Raw genomic sequence first — 21013 nt, forward strand, 5'->3', positions numbered from 1 at the left:
GATCCCCATCTCCACAGGGCTCGTTCGTCCACTCACCATCTCCAACAAGAGCTTCGGAATCCATACATTCCTCACCACTTTCTTCTACCGGGTACCCGTCTGATCCTCCAGAGCAACCAGCGGAACCTTATTCCCCTCCAGAGGATCTCACCTATCCCAAGTTCATCACTAAGATGGGAAATATTCTCAAATTAGATGTTCAAAAGCTACCGGAACCGAGGGCAGAAACATTAGGATTATTAAAGATTTTTGATGCGCCGGGGGAACCGTCTGCTCTCCCACCACATGCTATGCTCCACAGTGTCCTGCAAAAATCATGGGAAACCCCCTTTGCTCTACAGTCTGTATCCAGAAAGACTGATTTAAAATTCAGGCTCCAAAAGCCTTCAATGTATGCAGTCCCCCAACTACCACCTGACTCTATAGTGGTGGAATCTGCCTTACAAAAGTCCAGGAAAGCAAAGACACACGCATCCGCCCCACCTGGGAAAGACGACAAGTCCTTGGACGACTTTGCCAAGCGCGTCTACCAGAACGCAATGCTTACAGCAAGAATTCACCACCATAATTTTTATATGGTACAATACATCTATGAATGCCTGCAAGCCACCAAGGGTCTATTCACGTCCTTAGGAGATTCCACTCCGTCCTTGATTTCGGATATGGAAGAATGCACTCGACATATGTTGAGAGCAGTCTACGAGGGCTTTGAAAACTCGTCCAGAGCTTCGGCCATGGCTATAGCAGCCAGACGTCTTGCCTGGCTCAAAGCTAGCGCTATTAGGGAGGATCTCCATGAGAAACTCGCGAACTTGCCATGCACGGGAGAGAACCTTTTTGGGGACCGCCTCCATGATACTGTGAGTAAGCTGAAAGATCAAGCACTAGCGGTCCAGTCGCTCGCTGCCCCAGCGTCAACCAAACGGTTTTTCTCCTCTACTCGCAGACAACCGTTTCCCAGGAAACAATACAGGGGTTATCAAAATTTTAGACAACAACCCTATCTACCATACCACCGGCAGCCGAGTAACAACCCTCCGCAACAACAGCAACAAAGGAGGGGATGGCCTCATGCACAATGGCAACAACAACCGCAACAGTCATCGGTTCCAGCAAAGACCTCACGGTCTTTTTGAACTCACTGCCACCACCAACACACAATTTACCGGAAAATCCCCCAGGCAGGATAACGGCTTGTCTGGCTGCATGGCAGGCCATCACGACGGATCAGTGGGTACTCGACATAGTAAAGGAGGGATATCAGTTACATTTCCTATCCCAACCCATCACACCTCATTTCACCCTAAATCAGAGACATCTATCACATCCACAACTGGCCCAAGAGTTAACCAGCCTTCTCCATCAAAAAGCCATCCGCCTAATCCCGCAGACGTTGAGGGGCCAGGGATTCTATTCTCCATATTTCCTCATTCCGAAGAAAACGGGGGGCACTTGACCCATCCTAGATCTCAGAGAACTCAACAAGTGCCTCGTCCGCGAGAAATTCAAGATGGTGTCTCTGAAATCCATCCTACCCTTAATTCAACCCAGGGATTGGATGTGTTCTATAGACCTCAAGGATGACCTTAATTTAGGAAAATTCAATATTCTTATATTGTTTCTCCTTAGATGGTTCTCAAGATTTTCCATTTTTACCATCTGTATGCTTTCGGATTTTATCAGGTTCCCCTGAATTTTTTCTACCTCTGTCATTTTTTGCTCGAATCCCTTAACAGAATTCTCTAAGTTTCCCACTCTTCTTTCTGTATCTTGGTGTTTCTCAATGCTTTCTTTTACCATTGTAGTCAGATGCATAATATATTTTTCCATAGAGGTAATAGCTTTCATAATCTCAGTTAGTGTTATATTATTTGGGTTAAATTCAGGAGCTCCACAAACAACATGGATTCCCTCGGCACCCTTTCTCTTATCCAAGGGCTCACCTTTCTCCTCAGCTCGCTTCCATGCTGGGTCTGGTCGGTCCCTGGAGTCAGCCATACTCTGACTCACCGAAGGAGACAAACTTACGTCGCTCCTTCTCTGGGCAACGACCCCCTCAGCAGTTCTTTCTTGTGGCGAAATAGATGAACTCTGCTCGGAAATCATTTCCCCAAGCGGTGGATCTGGCGTTGAAGGCGCACCCGGGCTTAATGATATCTCTAGAGCCAGGGGGCTCGGCGTCTGCTCTCCGAAACCACCAGCTCCCTCAGGGTGATCACACACTAGTCCGGCGAAAGCTTCCTCGATACGGAGCTGCCTAGTAGAGGTAATCGGTGTAGATGTAATTTCTTTGATTTTAGCTTTCCGTTTCATGTGGGGCATCTTGCCGTCGAAACAGATATAAGGATAAAGTATTCCAGGAAATGAAGCTAAAATTTTGCAATTTTGCTCCGGAGCTCGGCGTTCAGCCGTTCATTTCTCCGCGGCCATCTTGGATCATCTGCACCTTTCTAATTATACTTGATAGCCTTTTTATTCTTATTTGGTGAGGGTCTGTATGTGTTCTGCAATTGTGACAAAGATGTGGTCATCTTCTAGCTGGGAAAATGTCTAGTACCTCGTGGGTTGAAGGTCTTGCTGATTTTGTTAGATGCTGGGATCCATAATTGAAGGGGCTCCTCGGGTGCTAACAATGATTGTGTGTAAGCCTGCTCTAATCACAAATGCCTGCAGCAAGTGCTGGAGGTTTGATTGTCATGTCGAGGAGCTCCAAGGGGGACCCCCACCCCACCATGCTCACTTGGCCCTTATTGCGGTCAATAACTTGTAATGTGGCCCCAGCATAAAAAAGTTTGCCTACCCCCTATCCACTGCTTTGTTCAAATATTTCATTAAAAATGTCATTTATTTCAATTCAGTTTGCTCTTTTTAATCAATCAGAAGATGCACTGAAGAGAGCAACCTTATAATCTTTGTGGCTGATATCTGCTGCAGCCAGAACTAATTCTAAAAAGAAAACAGAACATAAGACATTAAGAAATTGAAGTGTAGATAGTGCTGTTATAGTTGTGGTATACTTGGCTTTGCTCTTCTAATTCTTTGACAGATTATTTTGATCAAAACACATCAAACACTTTGTATTTTGTGTTACATCTTTTCACATCATGCTCATGTTTAATGAGGCTGACACTTAATGTCCATAAGGTCACAATTTTTCCTGTGCTGAAATTTCAAGGAGTACATATTATGGATTACCCCTCTTTGTTTGACTTGAGTGGATGTATCTGAATTGGTTTCCAAAATCCTTTTTATCCAGATACTATACTATCTATAGTGGCCCCTCTGACTAACATCCATCACTATGCCCATAACATTCCTCCGAGAAATGATTCAGCACAATAGATTTGTGTCATTTGAGCCACTGACACATTCAGAGCCAAAATATATTTACTCTTGCCCAAGGCAACAATAAAACTAGCTCAGAAGGCTGCCACAGTTATGCAGCTACTGCTATTTTTATGGAAGCTGTAACCCTTAAATCCTCATCATGGTGTTTCTAAAACAATCTCACTAGTCCAACATGTATTTTATTTCTTACTGTAGACAATTTGTCTTGATTTTTATAAATAAATTTGAATTTGTCCTTATGTCTATTATAGTACTGTCCTCTGTGAGTTTCTTGTGTATAAGATTCCATATGTCTTCCAGATGTTCTCATCAGATTATCATTCCTTCTTATATGTTTATCAAGCCATAACATCAAACTTCAAGTTTCAAGTAAACTCTTCCTAATATAGTTTGGCTCATACACCGTCCTAGGAAAAAGTACAGAGGTAGTGTACTACAAACACAGTATCAGAACCACACACAAAGCTCAGATGAAACTTGGGTTTTGATAGTAGCCATCATCTTTAGCCATTCTCATAGACCAGAGAAATGAATACTGTGCTCTACCTTTTCAAGCATTAATGCTGCCAGAAAAAATTCTTTCAACAGAGCATTTCTGTCTCAGGAAAATCAGGTGAAGCCTATTTAAATTAACGCCCTGCATTAGGACATATGCAAGCATCCAACAGACAAGGTAAACAATTTCAAAAGTTGGGCTGTTTTATCTAGGAGAATATCCAAATAGTATAACCAAAACAAATGCAAAATAGTGCCATGAGGTTGCATAGCAAATATCTCCAGACCCAACAGAAAAAGAACAAAGGTGAGTGGGGTCTAAAAGACAAGGTGACAATGGGAAGGGCATACCTGTGAAAAAGTTAGGTATATGGACAAGTGAGCCTGCTTGACCACCTCCTGACACATTGCCAGCAGCCTTCAGTCTTACAGTTATACAGCTAACAGGTTCTAACCTATGTGGCAGACATGGACAAATACAGAGTAAAAACCTGATGCACTCCAAGCAATGCCTTGATTTATAGGAGTGTTTTGGAAAGTTGAGTCCCTCCTCCTGATCTGAGCTATCAGATCTCTGCCAAACACAGGCAAAAGCCATAAGATGAAAACAGTCTCCAGAGTGCATGCATTCTTACAAGTTACATAATGCGATCTGAATCTTATATTTCAAGTATGACATGTTTCTTTGACATATCATGCACATTATCCCCAAAAACAAGTATAAAAAATTTTCAACAATGTATTAATTACAAAAAAAAAAAAAAGCTTTTATGTATGGTCATTTTTTGTTTCTCATGTTTTATAATTAATGTATCATGCACAGTAGCCAAAAACTAGTGTGGCTATCACAGGAAGGCAAGTGTCAAGAATGGAAAAATATTTTTCAGCCTTTGTAGGCCATGAGGAAACTAACAAGAGCAGCTATTCTGTTCAGCAAGCCCATGGGGGAGGGGAGTAGCTATCACAAGAGCAATTCATCATCTTCAGCTTTGGGCAATTGCAGCTTCTCAACCCCAAAGTCCAGGGCAATAAAGAGGCAGCCGTTCTGCAATAACAATAGGAGATAGCAATGGTGGCTATGGGTATGGGCATATTAACCATTGGCTAGCTAAGGTTCTGGCACCAGTGAGTGCAACTGGCTTTCAAGATAGCATAGTGTTTGGCAATCATGACACTAACAGCTCCTGCTTCTAAGAAGGCATTAGGGTAACCACAGAGTGAGTATGCTTAAAATCCTAACTGAAAGAAGCATGGGAAGACTGAATGTTTTAAAAAAATGACTTCATTACTTTTGATAGCAATGTAGAATTTTAGAAAACTTGGTAATAAGACATGGAAGGGGACCTCAGTGTTGGATTTAGTGTTTGTCTTCTAAAAACAAGAGGAAGATGACAAGGCCTAGAATGGTGTACTTGTGGAGACAGAAGAGACCAGTATTTTAACAGATACTGGGTAAGCTTATAACTGATATGGAGAGCAATAGTAGGAAATGGTTTCAAAGTTCAATTGAAAGAAATCAGTGGTGGGGAACTGGTGTTGAGCTGAGTATGGGAATGTGTGTGCTCATCTACCCAAAGTGGAAGAACTGCAAAACTGACTAGAAGGGATGAAACAATGTGACCTATTTCTGCTTTCATTTTCCATTATATTCAAACTTCAGGGCCAAGCATCTGAGTGGAAAATGTACCAAAACTTATGGTAATGCCACTAAAGAAGTTAACAGGATCAAGAAGAAACCAGCTGAGGCGGCACAATCCTAAAGAAATGTTCTCGCCTTTTCAAGATGATAAATAGGCCTGCTGCAATCCATAGATGGCAAAAAAGGATTGTCAGGGCCCCATGTGATGACAACTGGACAGAAGTCCTGCATATGCCCAGCAAAGACGTTCCAGAACACTCTAAGAAATGATCAATTTCAGCAGCAACAGACGAACATGTGTGGTGATTAATCCTGCTTATCCTCAAATAACATAGATAATGTATATTATAGATGTGTCTTTAAGAACAGGCTATAAAACTGTTCTGTCATTACATACTATCTAAAGCTAAATGGGATAAAATGTGTTTAGTTTTTTTTGTTTTTGTTTTTTTTTAACAATGTAAACATATCAAAGTGCAGATTAATAGAATGAGAATGTATAGATTGCTCCTGTTACCAAACAGATGATTTTTGCAAACATCTTCTCATATACTTTTCTCAGTCAACATTCCCTCCACAAGTTTGAAGAGAGTTCCTTTCACTAACTCAGTTATCATATCCTTGTTAACTTATGAAAACACTTGTGACCTCAGATTTTATTAATTGTACTATAATTCCTCCAACTACTTCTGTCCACCCAATGCTATAAACCAGGTGTAACTTCAGTCCTCAAGGGCCACAAACTGGTCAGCTTTTCAGGCTATCCCTTATGCAGATTTTGCCAAAATGTAGGTGAGCATGCCAAATGGTGTCACAAAATCTTCAGCTAAGGTAACAAGTGCCGACAGTATTAGAATTGGAAAGCAACGTGGAACTTGTAACCCAGCACACACTCACACTCAGGCTCTACAATGGCCCCAGGCTCTCATCAGTTATGGTGAGGAGGATTGGGGATGTAGGCTTCCACTGGCTCATAGATCTCATGCTGGCTTTTATTAGTAATGCAGATCCCTGATGGGTTTGGGATGAGCCTTAGGGGGGAGGGAAGGCTGAGTGTGTAAATTGGTGGAGATTGACACTGCTTCTCTCTCCTCAGCCATCACTGAATCTAGCCAAGAGAAAATGTTGCCCCTGTCGTCAGCCTCTCTCTTCCCAAACCTGTCCTGGAGACCCCACAGCCAGTTGGGTTTTCAGGATATCCACAATAAATATGCACGAGAGAAAGTTTGCATGTAATGGAGGCAGTCCTGAAGCAAGCCTTGAGGTAATGACAAAGAACTTGCAAATTGCTCCTTGTTGCGCTTTGGTAGCTCGGGCTACCTTGTGGCTTTGTCAAGAGTCTGATGGGGTTGGATCCAAATTTAGGGCCTATGGTAGAACTGGGGGCTGCCCTCTTGGTTGATGCGGGCTATGGGTTGGTATGCATTAGAGATGTGAATCGGAATCGGTTCGGATTCCGGTTCCGATTCACATCGTGTTGTTTTTTTTCGTCCGGCCCGATCGTGGTTTTGTTTTTCGGCTGCACCCGAGCCGATAAACAAAAAACCCACCCCAACCCTTTAAAACTAATCCCTTAGCTTCCCCCACCCTCCCGACCCCCCAAAAACATTTTACAGGTACCTGGTGGTCCAGTGGGGGTCCCGGGAGCGATCTCCCGCTCTCGGGCCGTCGGCTGTCACTAATAAAAATGGCGCCGATGGCCTTTGCCCTTACCATGTGACAGGATATCCGTGCCATTGGCCGGCCCCTGTCACATGGAGGGAGCACTGGATGGCCGGCGCCATCTTTAAAAATGGCGCGGGCCATCCATGGCATACCATGCGCGGGCTTCATCTTTACTCACTACTGCCACCTCTGGTAGCTTCTCAACTCTGTCTAATAAAAGATATAACTCTGTGTTGTGTGTCCCAAAGCTGAGCCTGACCTGTGGCCCCTCACGGGACTTCCCCCTCACAGCTGCCACAGTGTCCAAGGGTCCACCCAAAACCTTACAAACAATAACAGCCCTAGAAGGAAGGGTCATTTTGGCCCATACTGGATCTCAAGGGCATCAACCGATATCTACATTTCAGGATGGAAACGGTGTGCTCTGTCATAATGGTGTTTCAAGCAGGGGAGTACCTCACATCTTTCAATCTGATGGAGGCATATCTGCATATTTCCATCTGACAGGTACATCGGTGGTTCATCCAATTTGCCATCCTGGATTGTCTGTACCAGTTTCAGGCCTTGCCTTTAGGACTAGCCACAACACCCAGGTCCTTTTCCAAGGTCATGGTAGTGGTAGCAGCAGCCCTTCACAAGGAGGGCATTCTAGTTCTCTGTAAAGGCTATGCCTATATATTTTTTGTTGTAAGTTACTTGTAAACCGGCACGATGTGCAAACGGTTGCCGGTATATAAAATTAAATAAATAAATAAATAGTTCACCCCTATCTAGACGACTGGTTGATTCGAGCCAAGACATTGGAAGAGAGTCTTCATGTTTCCTGCAGGGTGATTTCCTTGCTATATGAACTAGCAATTTGCAGCCGTCTCAGACCCTGGATTATCTCGGGGTTCAATTTGATACAAGGCAGGGCAGTGTTTCTGCCAGAGTTTCAGATTCACTCACTGATGCTGCGAGTCCGAACCCTGCAGAACTCTGTTTATCCGACCATGTGAACTTATCTATAGGTCCTGGGATTGATGGCTGTTCTGGGTTCATACCGTGCACACTGGCATTCTGCCCAGCTGCTCTGACCTGGGGGCTGATCTCACTGGGGGCTGAGGGGCTTATCGCCTGCATGCACACAGGACTACCTCGGGGAAAACACAATTACTGGGATTACACCTGGGGGCTTCAACCCAGGAGCTTATTCCCTACACGAATAGCCACACACATACTTTGATTCAGTACATCACAGTTACAGGTACTTAGGAAAGTAAGTTTATTTGAGCTATAGGAGGATAGAACAAATAAAATCAGATCATACAGAAGAGGTAATGGTAGATAATAACAATTGCTACATATATATAAAAAGCTTACATGTTTCCAAAGGATCAGCCTGTGCTATCACATCCAGCGCGTGCTCTCCCTCTCCCTAGCTGTTATTATTCCTTACATAGAAATATAGAAACGAAGGCAGAAGAAGACCAAACGGCCCATCCAGTCTGCCCAGCAAGCTTTCACACTTGTTTTTTTCTCATACTTAACGGTTACTCTTTGGCCCTTAGTAACCTTTTGGTTCCAATTCCCTTCCACCCCCGCCATTAATATAGAGAGCAGTGGTGGAGCTGCATCTAAGTGAAGTATCTAGCTTGATTGGTTAGGGGTAGTAACTGCCTCAATAAGCATGCTACTCCCACGCTTATTTGTTTACCCAGCCTGTGCAAGTTAGTCATTGTTGGTTGTTGTTTGAATATAAATCCACTTTTCTTCATTCCCCCCTGCCGTTGGCGCAGAGAGCTAATCTGAATATGCATTGAATTGAAGTATCAGGCTTAATTTATTTATTTATTTTCTTTAAACATTTTTATACACCGGCATTAGTTGTGGACATCATGCCAGTTTACATCAAAACTGGTAAAGTATGGAAGTTACATTTTAACAGGGAATTAGAAACTGGAAGGAGGGTAAATAATTAAATAGGATAGACAAGAAATAACAGTAACATTAATATTAACATGGTTCCTCGGTGTGAACGATGGTAGTAACTGCCGTAACAAGCAAGCTACACTCATGCTTATTTGTTTACCCAGACTATGTAATTCATGCTTATTTGTTTACCCAGACTATGTAATTCAGTCCTTGTTGGTTGTTGTCTGAATATAAATTATCTTTTCATTCATTCCCCCCTGCCATTGAAGCAGAGAACTATGCTGGATAAGCAGAGAGCTATGTTGGATATGCATTGAAAGTGAAGTATCAGACTTAATTGATTCAGGGTAGTAACCTAGGGTAGTAACCTAGGGTGGTAACCTAGGGTAGTAACCTAGAGAGCAGGTCCTTGCAACCAGGTGTAGCAGGAAAGGATCCTGTAGCAAGGACCTGCTCTCTAGGTGATGCATTGTCCTTTCGCACTGAGGATATCTCCCCAAGGCCTACTGCCCAGGAGGGAAGGGTTAGGTCGGCCGTCATAGTTGGTGATTCGATTATTAGGAATGTAGATAGCTGGATGGCGGGTGGGCGTGAGGATCGCCTGGTAACATGCCTACCTGGTGCGAAGGTGGCGGACCTCACGCGTCACCTAGATAGGATTTTACACAGTGCTGGGGAGGAGCCGGCTGTCGTGGTACACGTGGGCACCAACGACATAGGAAAATGTGGGAGGGAGGTTCTGGAAGCCAAATTTAGGCTCTTAGGTAGAAAGATTAAATCCAGAACCTCCAGGGTAGCATTCTCTGAAATGCTCCCTGTTCCACGCGCAGGTCACCAGAGGCAGGCAGAGCTCCGGAGTCTCAATGCGTGGATGAGACGATGGTGCAAGGAAGAGGGATTCAGTTTTGTTAGGAACTGGGGAACCTTTTGGGGAAGGGGGAGTCTCTTCCGAAGGGATGGGCTCCACCTTAACCAGGGTGGAACCAGACTGCTGGCGCTAACCTTTAAAAAGGAGATAGAGCAGCTTTTAAACTAGAACAAAGGGGAAAGCCGACAGTCGCTCAGCAGCGCATGGTTCGGAGAGATGTATCTTTAAAGGATACTAATGATGCATTAGAATTAGGGCATCCTGACAGTGAGGTTCCAATAATTAGAAAAGCAGTCCAAGTGCCTGTAACTAAAAACTCACCTGAGCTAAAAAATTCTAACTTATCCCTATCAATTAAAAAGCAGAATAAAAATACAAACAAAAAACAAACTTTGAAATGTTTGTATGCTAATGCCAGAAGTCTAAGAAGTAAGATGGGAGAATTAGAATGTATAGCAGTAAATGATGACATAGACTTAATTGGCATCTCAGAGACATGGTGGAAAGAGGATAACCAATGGGACAGTGCTATACCGGGGTACAAATTATATCGCAATGACAGAGAGGAGCAGTCGGGAGGAGGTGTGGCGCTTTATGTCCGGGATGGCATAGAGTCCAACAGGATAAACATCCTGCATGAGACTAAATACAAAATTGAATCTTTATGGGTAGAAATCCCTTGTGTATCAGGGAAGACTACAGTGATAGGGGTATACTACCGTCCACCTGGTCAAGATGGTGAGATGGACAGTGAAATGCTAAGAGAAATTAGGGAAGCTAACCAAATTGGTAGTGCAGTAATAATGGGAGACTTCAATTACCCCAATATAGACTGGGTAAATGTATCATCGGGTCACGCTAGAGAGATAACGTTCCTGGATGGAATAAATGATAGCTTTATGGAGCAATTGGTTCAGGAACCGACGAGAGAGGGAGCAATTTTAGATCTAATTCTCAGTGGAGCACAGGACTTGGTGAGAGAGGTAACGGTGGTGGGGCCGCTTGGCAATAGTGATCATAATATGATCAAATTTGAATTAATGACTGGAAAAGGAACAGTGTGCAAATCCAAGGCTCTCGTGCTAAACTTTCAAAAGGGAAACTTTGATAAAATGAGAAAAATTGTTAGAAAAAAACTGAAAGGAGCAGCTACAAAAGTAAAAAATGTCCAAGAGGCGTGGTCATTGTTAAAAAATACCATTCTAGAAGCACAGTCCAGATGTATTCCACACATTAAGAAAGGTGGAAAGAAGGCAAAACGATTACCGGCATGGTTAAAAGGGGAGGTGAAAGAAGCTATTTTAGCTAAAAGATCTTCATTCAAAAATTGGAAGAAGGATCCAACAGAAGAAAATAGGATAAAGGATAAACATTGGCAAGTTAAATGTAAGACATTGATAAGACAGGCTAAGAGAGAATTTGAAAAGAAGTTGGCTGTAGAGGCAAAAACTCACAGTAAAAACTTTTTTAAATATATCCGAAGCAGAAAGCCTGTGAGGGAGTCAGTTGGACCGTTAGATGATCGAGGGGTTAAAGGGGCACTTAGAGAAGATAAGGCCATCGCGGAAAGATTAAATGATTTCTTTGCTTCGGTGTTTACTGAAGAGGATGTTGGGGAGGTACCCGTAATGGAGAAGGTTTTCATGGGTAATGATTCAGATGGACTGAATCAAATCACGGTGAACCTAGAAGATGTGGTAGGCCTGATTGACAAACTGAAGAGTAGTAAATCACCTGGACCGGATGGTATACACCCCAGAGTTCTGAAGGAACTAAAAAATGAAATTTCAGACCTATTAGTAAAAATTTGTAACTTATCATTAAAATCATCCATTGTACCTGAAGACTGGAGGATAGCAAATGTAACCCCAATATTTAAAAAGGGCTCCAGGGGCGATCTGGGAAACTACAGACCGGTTAGCCTGACTTCAGTGCCAGGAAAAATAGTGGAAAGTGTTCTAAACATCAAAATCACAGAACATATAGAAAGACATGGTTTAATGGAACAAAGTCAGCATGGCTTTACCCAGGGCAAGTCTTGCCTCACAAATCTGCTTCACTTTTTTGAAGGAGTTAATAAACATGTGGATAAAGGTGAACCGGTAGATATAGTATACTTGGATTTTCAGAAGGCGTTTGACAAAGTTCCTCATGAGAGGCTTCTAGGAAAAGTAAAAAGTCATGGGATAGGTGGCGATGTTCTTTCGTGGATTGCAAACTGGCTAAAAGACAGGAAACAGAGAGTAGGATTAAATGGGCAATTTTCTCAGTGGAAGGGAGTGGACAGTGGAGTGCCTCAGGGATCTGTATTGGGACCCTTACTGTTCAATATATTTATAAATGATCTGGAAAGAAATACGACGAGTGAGATAATCAAATTTGCAGATGACACAAAATTGTTCAGAGTAGTTAAATCACAAGCAGATTGTGATAAATTGCAGGAAGACCTTGTGAGACTGGAAAATTGGGCATCCAAATGGCAGATGAAATTTAATGTGGATAAGTGCAAGGTGATGCATATAGGGAAAAATAACCCATGCTATAATTACACGATGTTGGGTTCCATATTAGGTGCTACAACCCAAGAAAGAGATCTAGGTGTCATAGTGGATAACACATTGAAATCGTCGGTTCAGTGTGCTGCGGCAGTCAAAAAAGCAAACAGAATGTTGGGAATTATTAGAAAAGGAATGATGAATAAAACGGAAAATGTCATAATGCCTCTGTATCGTTCCATGGTGAGACCGCACCTTGAATACTGTGTACAATTCTGGTCGCCGCATCTCAAAAAAGATATAATTGCGATGGAGAAGGTACAGAGAAGGGCTACCAAAATGATAAGGGGAATGGAACAACTCCCCTATGAGGAAAGACTAAAGAGGTTAGGACTTTTTAGCTTGGAGAAGAGATGACTGAGGGGGGATATGATAGAGGTGTTTAAAATTATGAAAGGTCTAGAACGGGTAGATGTGAATCGGTTATTTACTCTTTCGGATAGTAGAAAGACTAGGGGGCACTCCATGAAGTTAGCATGGGGCACATTTAAAACTAATCGGAGAAAGTTCTTTTTTACTCAACGCACAATTAAACTCTGGAATTTGTTGCCAGAGAATGTGGTTCGTGCAGTTAGTATAGCTTTGTTTAAAAAAGGATTGGATAAGTTCTTGGAGGAGAAGTCCATTACCTGCTATTAAGTTCACTTAGAGAATAGCCACTGCCATTAGCAATGGTTACATGGAATAGACTTAGTTTTTGGGTACTTGCCAGGTTCTTATGGCCTGGATTGGCCACTGTTGGAAACAGGATGCTGGGCTTGATGGACCCTTGGTCTGACCCAGTATGGCATTTTCTTATGTTCTTATGTAACCACCGTAACAAGCAAGCTACACCCATAATTATTTGTTTACCCAGACTATTTAATTCAGTCCTTGTTGGTTGTTGCCTGAATATAAATCATCTTTTCCTCTTTCCCCCTGCCATTGAAGCAAAGAGCTATGCTGGATATGCATTGAAAGTGAAGTATCAGACTTATTTGGTTTGGGGTAGTAACCGCCACAACAAGCAAGCTACTCCCCCGCTTTTTGTGAATGCAAATCCTTTTTTCCACATTTCCTCTTGCCGTTGAAGCATAGAGCAATGTTGGAGTCGCATTAACCGTGTGTATGTTTATTGAATAAGGGTATTATCTCCAGGTAGTAGCAGTCATTCCCGCAAGCCACCCTCTCTTCATTCACATCCTCTAGACTTTATGGATCCACAGTGTTTATCCCTTTGAAGTCCTTCACAGTTTTGGTCTTCACCACTTCCTCCGGAAGGGCGTTCCAGGCATCCACCATCCTCTCCATGAAGAAGTACTTCCTGACATTGGTTCTTTCTCCCTGGAACTTCAAATCGTGACTCCTGGTTCTGCTGATTTTTTTCCAACGGAAAAGGTTTGTCATTGTCTTTGGATCATTAAAACCCTTCAAGTATCTGAAAGTCTGTATCATATCACCTCTGCTCCTCCTTTCCTCCAGGGTGTACATATTTAGATTCTTCAATCTCTCCTCATAAGTCATTCGATGAAGACCATCCACTTTTTGGTTGCCCTTCTCTGGACCGCCTCCATCCTGTCCCAGTCCCTTCGGAGATACGGTCTCCAGAACTGAACACAGTACTCCAGGTGAGACCTCACCAGGGACCTGTACAAGGGGATAATCACTTCCCTTTTCTTATTCAATATTCCTCTCTCTATATAGCCCAGCATTCTTCTGGCTTTAGCTTTCGCCTTGTCACATTGTTTCCCCGACTTCAGATCGTTAGACACAATCACCCCAAGGTCTCTCTCCTGCTCCATGCCCATCAGCCTTTCACCCCCCATCGAATACAGTTCTTTTGGATTACCACACCCCATATGCATGACTCTGCACTTCTTGGCATTAAATCTCAGCTGCCATATCTTCAACCACTCTTCCAGCTTCCTTAAATCCCGTCTCACTCTCTCCACTCTTTCCGGCGTGTCCACTCTGTTGCAAATCTTTGTGTCATCTGCAAAAAGACAAACCTTACCTTCTATCTCATCCGCTATGTCGCTCACATAGATATTGAACAGGATCGGTCCCAACACCGATCCTTGTGGCACTCTGCTTAACGCCGCTCTCTCTTCAGAGTAGGTTCCATTTACCATCACACATTGTCTTCCTCCATCTACCAGTTTGAAATCCAGGCCACCACCTCAGCACCCACTCCTAAGCTTCTCATTTTATTCACCAGTCTCCTGTGTGGGACCGTATCAAAAGTAGATGACATCGAGCGCTCTTCCTCGATCCAATTCCCTAGTCACCCAGTCAAAAAAGTCAATTAAGTTTGTCTGACAGGATCTTCCCCTGGTGAATCCATGCTGCCTCTGGTCCAGCAATTCTCCCGACTGTACACTAAAAATGCTTGGGAAAACAGTGATGTTCCCTATCTCTGAGTTCTTATCAATCTCAGGCACAGCTGTATGGCCTTCACTCTCTCTTAGGCTTTAGTATAAGTTAATTGCTTGCTTTCTCATCATAGACCTACTAGAATAACTAAATAAACAGACTCTTGCCTGTTCGTAAACATTTCACAGTGCAAAACAGTAAATATGAGTTCACTCAGAAGTTGGCCTGTGGCCTTCAAACTAGTTTGTGTCTGGGTGAGAACTCTGAATCCATATGGTCTACTCTTTATATACATAACAAAAAATAACTCAAACAATGGCTGCCACATTAGAAGTGGTTCCCTGGGCAAGGGCACATATGCACCCTCCTCAGCGCTCCCTGCCCTCCCGATAGAGTCCTCAGTCGCAGAACTATGCAGTGAGGCTGCTCCTTCCATTAGAGGGGAAATCCCAGTTGAACAGGTGGTTAAACGTGGACCATCTCAGAAAGGGAATTTCCTTGTTGATGCCAGATTGGTTGGTACTCACGACAGATGTGAGCTTCTGGGGCTGGGAGGCTCACTGTCAGGAGTTGGTGGTGCAAGGGCGCTGGAATGCAGTGGAGTGACAGTGGAACATCAACAGACTGGAGGCACGAGCGGTTCAGTTGGTGTGCCTGCGGTTCACCAAGCAGCTAGAGGTTCAGGAGGTCTGGTTAATATCCGACAATGGTGGCTTACATCAATCATCAGGATGGAACCAAGAGTTGACAGGTGTCAGAGGAGATAGATGCGCTCATAGTATGGGAGGAGCAGCATCTCCTAAGCATATCCGCTCTCACATTGCCAGATGGGACAATATCACAGCTGATTTCCTTAGCACGTGAAGCTTGGACCCAGGAGAATGGGAGCTGGCAGACAAGCCCTTTCAGCTCCTAGTGAACCACTGGGGCCTACCAGATCTAGACCTGTTGGCGAACTTCAACAATGCAAAAGTTCCATGCTTCTTCAGTCTCAGGTGAGACCCAAAAGCGATGGCCATAGATGCTCTCATTCAGAAGTTGTCACATGGTGCCCTGCTGTTTGCATTCCCGAGTTGATCTTCAATAGGCAGGCTGGTACAGAAGATTGCAAGTCAAATCAACACGGTCCTTTTAGTAGCACCAGATTGGGCCAATCTCCAGAGACTTCTGGTGGGCAGTCCCCTCTGGCAACCGTCTCAAATGGATCAGTTACACCAGGTGCCCATTCCACATGAGGATCTGTGTCGGTTCTGTTTTATGGTTTGGTCATTGAAAGGGCTCAGCTGTTTAAGCACGGTTATTCATCTTATGTAATTTCCACTCTTCATCAGGCCTGGAAATGTTCTTCTTCTCTATCTTACGTACGAGTTTGGAGGGTCTTTGAGGCCTAGTGTTCTGAGTGAGGTACTCAATTGTTCAAGGTGGTTATTCCTTTGATTCTGGAATTTTTGCAGGACAGCTTGCTTTAAGGGTATGGCCCTTAATACTTTGAAAGTTCAAGTTGCAGTACTGGCTTGTTACAGGGGAAGAGTCAATGGAGGGCCTTTGTCTTCCCATCTGGATGTGTCCCATTTCTTGTGGGGAGTTAAACATTTTCGTTCTGCTGTAGCTTCCGGTGCCTTTGTGGGATCTTAACTTGGTCCTCAGGTTCTTGGCAGGTTCGACTATTCGACCACTGCAAACTTTTTCCTTGCGGCTGCTTACTTTGAAGACAGTGTTTCTGGTAGCAATCTGTTCAGCTCTCATGTTTCTGAGCTGCAGGCTCTTTCCTGCTGCGAGTCTTTTCTCCATATAACTCCAGGTGCAGTTCAGCTTTGGACTATGCCAGGGCTTCCCAAACCTGTCCTGGGGACCCCACAGCCAGTCAGGCTTTCAGGATTTCCACAATAAGAACATAAGAAAATGCCATACTGTGTCAGACCAAGGGTCCATCAAGCCCAGCATCCTGTTTCCAACAGTGGCCAATCCAGGCCATAAGAACCTGGCAATGAATATGCATGTGTTATATTTGCATATACTGAGTCTCCATGATATGCAAATTTATCTCATGCATATTCATTGTGTATATCCTGAAAACCTGACTGGCTGCAGGGTCCCTAGGACAGTTTTGGGAAGCTCTAGACTATGCTTTCCTTTTTGCCCAAAGTGGTTTAGTACTTTCATTTCTCTGCTTACCTTGGATAGGGAAAGAGATGAAGCTGAGTACCACCTTTTGTGTTCTTTGGACATCAAACATCATTTGCTATGCTTCTTGGAGGTAACTAAGACTGGAAGTCTGATTGCCTGTTTGTGCTCCATGGTGAAGGTAAACAGGGAGCACCAGCAACGCAGGCAACAATTGCCCGCTGGGTTAAGGAGGTCATTACAGCAGCCTATGTGGCTGCTAAGGTTGCCTTACTGAAGCAGATTAGACTGCATACCACAAGGGGTCAGATGGTATCATGGGCGGAGCTTCTTTTGTTGTGGCCTGCTGAAATTTGCAAGGCGACAACTGCTTAAATGTTAGGGCTAGGGAGGACACCGCTTTTGACTAGACTGCTGGCAACTTCCCATCCTTTTCGGGATTAGCTTTTGTACATCCCACTCGTTGGGATTGACCTACCCGAACACTAAGGAAGCAGAAATTACTACTTACCTGATAATTTCCTTTCTTATAGTGAAGGGTAATGCCGGTATATAAAAGTTTCAAATAAATAAATAAATAAATGATGCCCCAGGGACCAGCCAGCCACCCCCAGCTTTCAAAAGGCCTTTCCCTCAAGAATGTCCAGAAGCAGGTCAGCGAGGAGGAGGAGGAGGAGTAGCTGTAGCCACAGGCTCCAGAGCTATTTGCGATGCTGCAACCCCTGGGTTCACCCAGTCAACTAACTGTTTCCCTCAACCTGTCAGGGTTCATGGAGGAGCAGAGCCTGAAGTGGGATCCTCCAGGATTTGCAGAACGTCGAGCCTGCACACCACTGCACCAGCTGGGACCACCATGCCCTCGGCAGGAGGAAGTCACAACCCCGGTCATGCCTATTTTGCAGCCACAAATCCTAGCACCTGCACCAACACTGGCACCAGCACCATCAATATCTCATCCACCAGAAGAGTCCATGCATGAGCAGCTGCACCAGCTGCAAAGGAGCCATGGGGAACAGCAGAGACACATACGGGCAGAGCTAGTGTGCCTCAGGAGGGCTGAAAACAGACAAAACAGGATCCTGCAACAGCAAACAGCAGCCCAAACACGCAATGTGATGATTCTGACGGCAGCAATGAACAGCATCACGAATGTGCTGTCTCAAATCCTACAAAGGATGCCGAAGCTGCCACCTGAGTCATCCCCAGTATCACTGGACTCCACACTGTGCAGCAGTCCTCATGATGTGAGATGCCCAAGGGGTAGGCCCCCCAAATCCATACCCCCCAACTGGCAAACCACAAGGGGGGCCATGAAAATCATAACCACCTGGCCTGTAAGGGTGTAGAACCACAATAGGACAAGCCTGGCCAGGCCTCTGCACAGCTAGATGGAAGAAGCCTGCTTGGCCCATCCTCACTACAGAGTTCTTGTGACGGCTAGATGGAAGAAACCTGCTGGGTCCATCCTCACTACAGAGTTCCTGTGCCGGCTAGATGGAAGAAGCCTGCTGGACACATCCTCACTACTGAGTTCCTGTGATGGCTAGATGGAAGAAGCCTGCTTGGCCTGTCCTCATTACAGAGTTCCTGTGCCAGCTAGATGGAATAAGTCTGCTGGGCCTGTCCTTACTACAGAGTTCCTGTGCCAGCTAGATGGAAGAAACCTGCTGAGTCCTTCCTCACTACAGAGTTCCTGTGCCGGCTAGATGGAAGAAGCCTGCTGGGCCCGTCCTCACTACAGAGTTATTTATTTATTTATTTTTATTTAAACATTTTTATATACTGGTATTAGTTGTGGACATCATACCGGTTTACCGAGTTCCTGTGTCAGCTTGCAGAAGGGATGTTCAGCTGTGAAGTTTGATCATCCAGTAGCCTAACTGTACAGCCCTCCTCCATGCTCTGCCCGTATTCCATCCTCATTCAAGCAGCCTTCAGTGATGGTGCAGCTGCTGCCTCTTCTCATTATGTCTCATCTCCTGCTCTGGATGCTGGTGTCTCATCTCATCTCAGCTCCTACTGCTGTTGCTGCCTCCATGCTGCTGGGTCCTCACCTGGGCCCCCTGCCTGCATGCTGCACTCTACAGTGCTGGTCCTACTGCCTCCAGGCTGAACTCTGCCTCCTTGACCCTTGGGCTGTCCCCTTGAGTGCATTCTTTCAACATGGACTGTTTGGGACTTTCACTTGAACTCTGCTGCCTTGGCCCTTAGGCTGTCCCCTTGCATGCATTCTTTCAACATGGACTGCCTGGGGCCTTCTCTTGAACTATTCTGCCTTGGCCCTTAGGCTGTCCCCTTGAATGCACTCTTTCAACATGGACTGTCTGGGGCCTTTCCTAGCCATCACATAGCAAGGCTGCTATCAGCTCCAACATTAGAGCCGTACGGTAACTATTGGGTGTGCCACTTCCGCTTTCTATGTTCTTTGTTGAAATCATGATTGTGCCAAAAGGATAAGATGCTAAGTCTCTATATGTAATGATGCCATTTTAAACAATGTATGTACATATCTACACAGAATGTGCTGTTCATGTAATTTACAATGTTTTGTGCTATTAGCTATCTTGTCCTTGCAGAATGTGATTACCTAAGACTTTGACTTTATTTCAAACAGTGGACTACATGTCTTCGCTAATAAAATGGTCACTGGTTTGAAAAATACACTTCCTGGTTGGCTCCTTTCATTGTGTGGCTTTTGTGTTAACAGTTCAATACGTACAAGGTTTGCCCTCCACATGACCTTGCACACTAGAATGCCCTTGCACATTCCAACTAGCCACGTATCTAGAAGGTAAGACCATATGGGCTAGGCCATACAACTGAACACTCAGTGTATGCTCCTAAGGAAGACAGCAAGAGCTAAAGAAGAAGTTTATTACTGGGAACCTTCAGTATTGCCTCTTGTTGCCTTTTTGCACTGCATACTCTTAGTTAATTCCAGCTTACATGGGCCTGTATGTGGGATGGACAGTAGCTACTTGCCCAACACAGTATATTATGTACATGCAGAGCTTGTGTGGTGTTAAGGGAAAGTTAGAGTCATCATCACTCAAGACTTGATCTTTGGTCTCCTTACTTGTGTCATGACTCAAAGGCTATCTGTACCCAACCATTTGTACCTTTCGCACTAAACCAAATATGACGTCTACTTGCTGATAGTTGGAACAGGGTCTCAGCTGCTGTGTGGCAACTAGGGAGGAGGAGTGAGGCAGTATTGTTGTGTCGAATGTCCACAGGCCAACAGTATATTCCTAGAGGGCTGCTGCTGCTTGGGAACAGGCAGCCTTCCACAGGCTGGCTGGCACCTCTGTACTGGCATGGCTTGGGGATCTGTATAATACGTGTAAGGTAAGGATGACCTTACAGGTAGTATCCAGATCCCGAAGGCACACCGTCCACCCCCCTCCACGGAGGCTTTTCCACCTAGTAATTGGAGTGAGCCTAATAGTCCAGTTAATTGGGGATGTGCAAGCTACCCAGAACTTAAGCTGTCACTAAGGCTTGCCACTTTAGGGAGGGAGGAAGTGGGTGTTAAGAAGCTCTCCACTGAATGTGGAGGGAGGAAGTGGGTGTTAAGAAGCTCTCCACTGAATGTGGGTAGCTGGGATGGCAGGAACATGAAGTCGCAAGGACTACCTGATGGCATCAATGTTGGGCTGATTCTGATGAAAGGTTTGGATGAGGATTTAGTGGCAGTAAGTTGTGAGATACCCGGTACAGAGGGTTGTGTGTGTGTGTGTGTGTGTGTGTGTTTGTGGAGTTGGTTTGTCAGGCAGGTGCCAGATGCCTGGCGGCAGTCCTATTTAAGAGTCTTTTTCCAGTCACTGGTCTTCTTAGCCACCTCTCTGTTGATCATATCATTTGCAGTAGACATAGTGTTGGCCACCCAAGGCTGCTTCATTTGATTCTCACTCTGTCCTCTGAATATGCTGGCAGGGTAGGGCTACTTTCTTTCTGCCATATGTAGGCCATAGCTTTCCTGTGCATACATAGATGTGTGGCAGCCATATCTGCTGTAGAATCTAGGAGACAAAGTTTGCTTAGCACTTTTGG

General features: G+C 44.5%; 1 long non-coding RNA gene across 1 annotated transcript in view; it reads left to right on the forward strand.

Moving 5' to 3' along the window:
- Positions 1–18603, forward strand: part of LOC115085171 — a 37210-nt gene extending 18607 nt beyond the window's left edge. Inside the window, exons 2-3 of the long non-coding RNA XR_003854750.1 lie at positions 5504–6746; positions 17726–18603. This is a non-coding gene — a long non-coding RNA (uncharacterized LOC115085171). The remainder of the gene's footprint in view (positions 1–5503; positions 6747–17725) is intronic.
- Positions 18604–21013: the final 2410 nt, after the last annotated feature.

This window comes from Rhinatrema bivittatum, chromosome 2 (genome assembly GCF_901001135.1).
Source record: "Rhinatrema bivittatum chromosome 2, aRhiBiv1.1, whole genome shotgun sequence".
In the NCBI taxonomy this organism is placed as follows: domain Eukaryota; kingdom Metazoa; phylum Chordata; class Amphibia; order Gymnophiona; family Rhinatrematidae; genus Rhinatrema; species Rhinatrema bivittatum.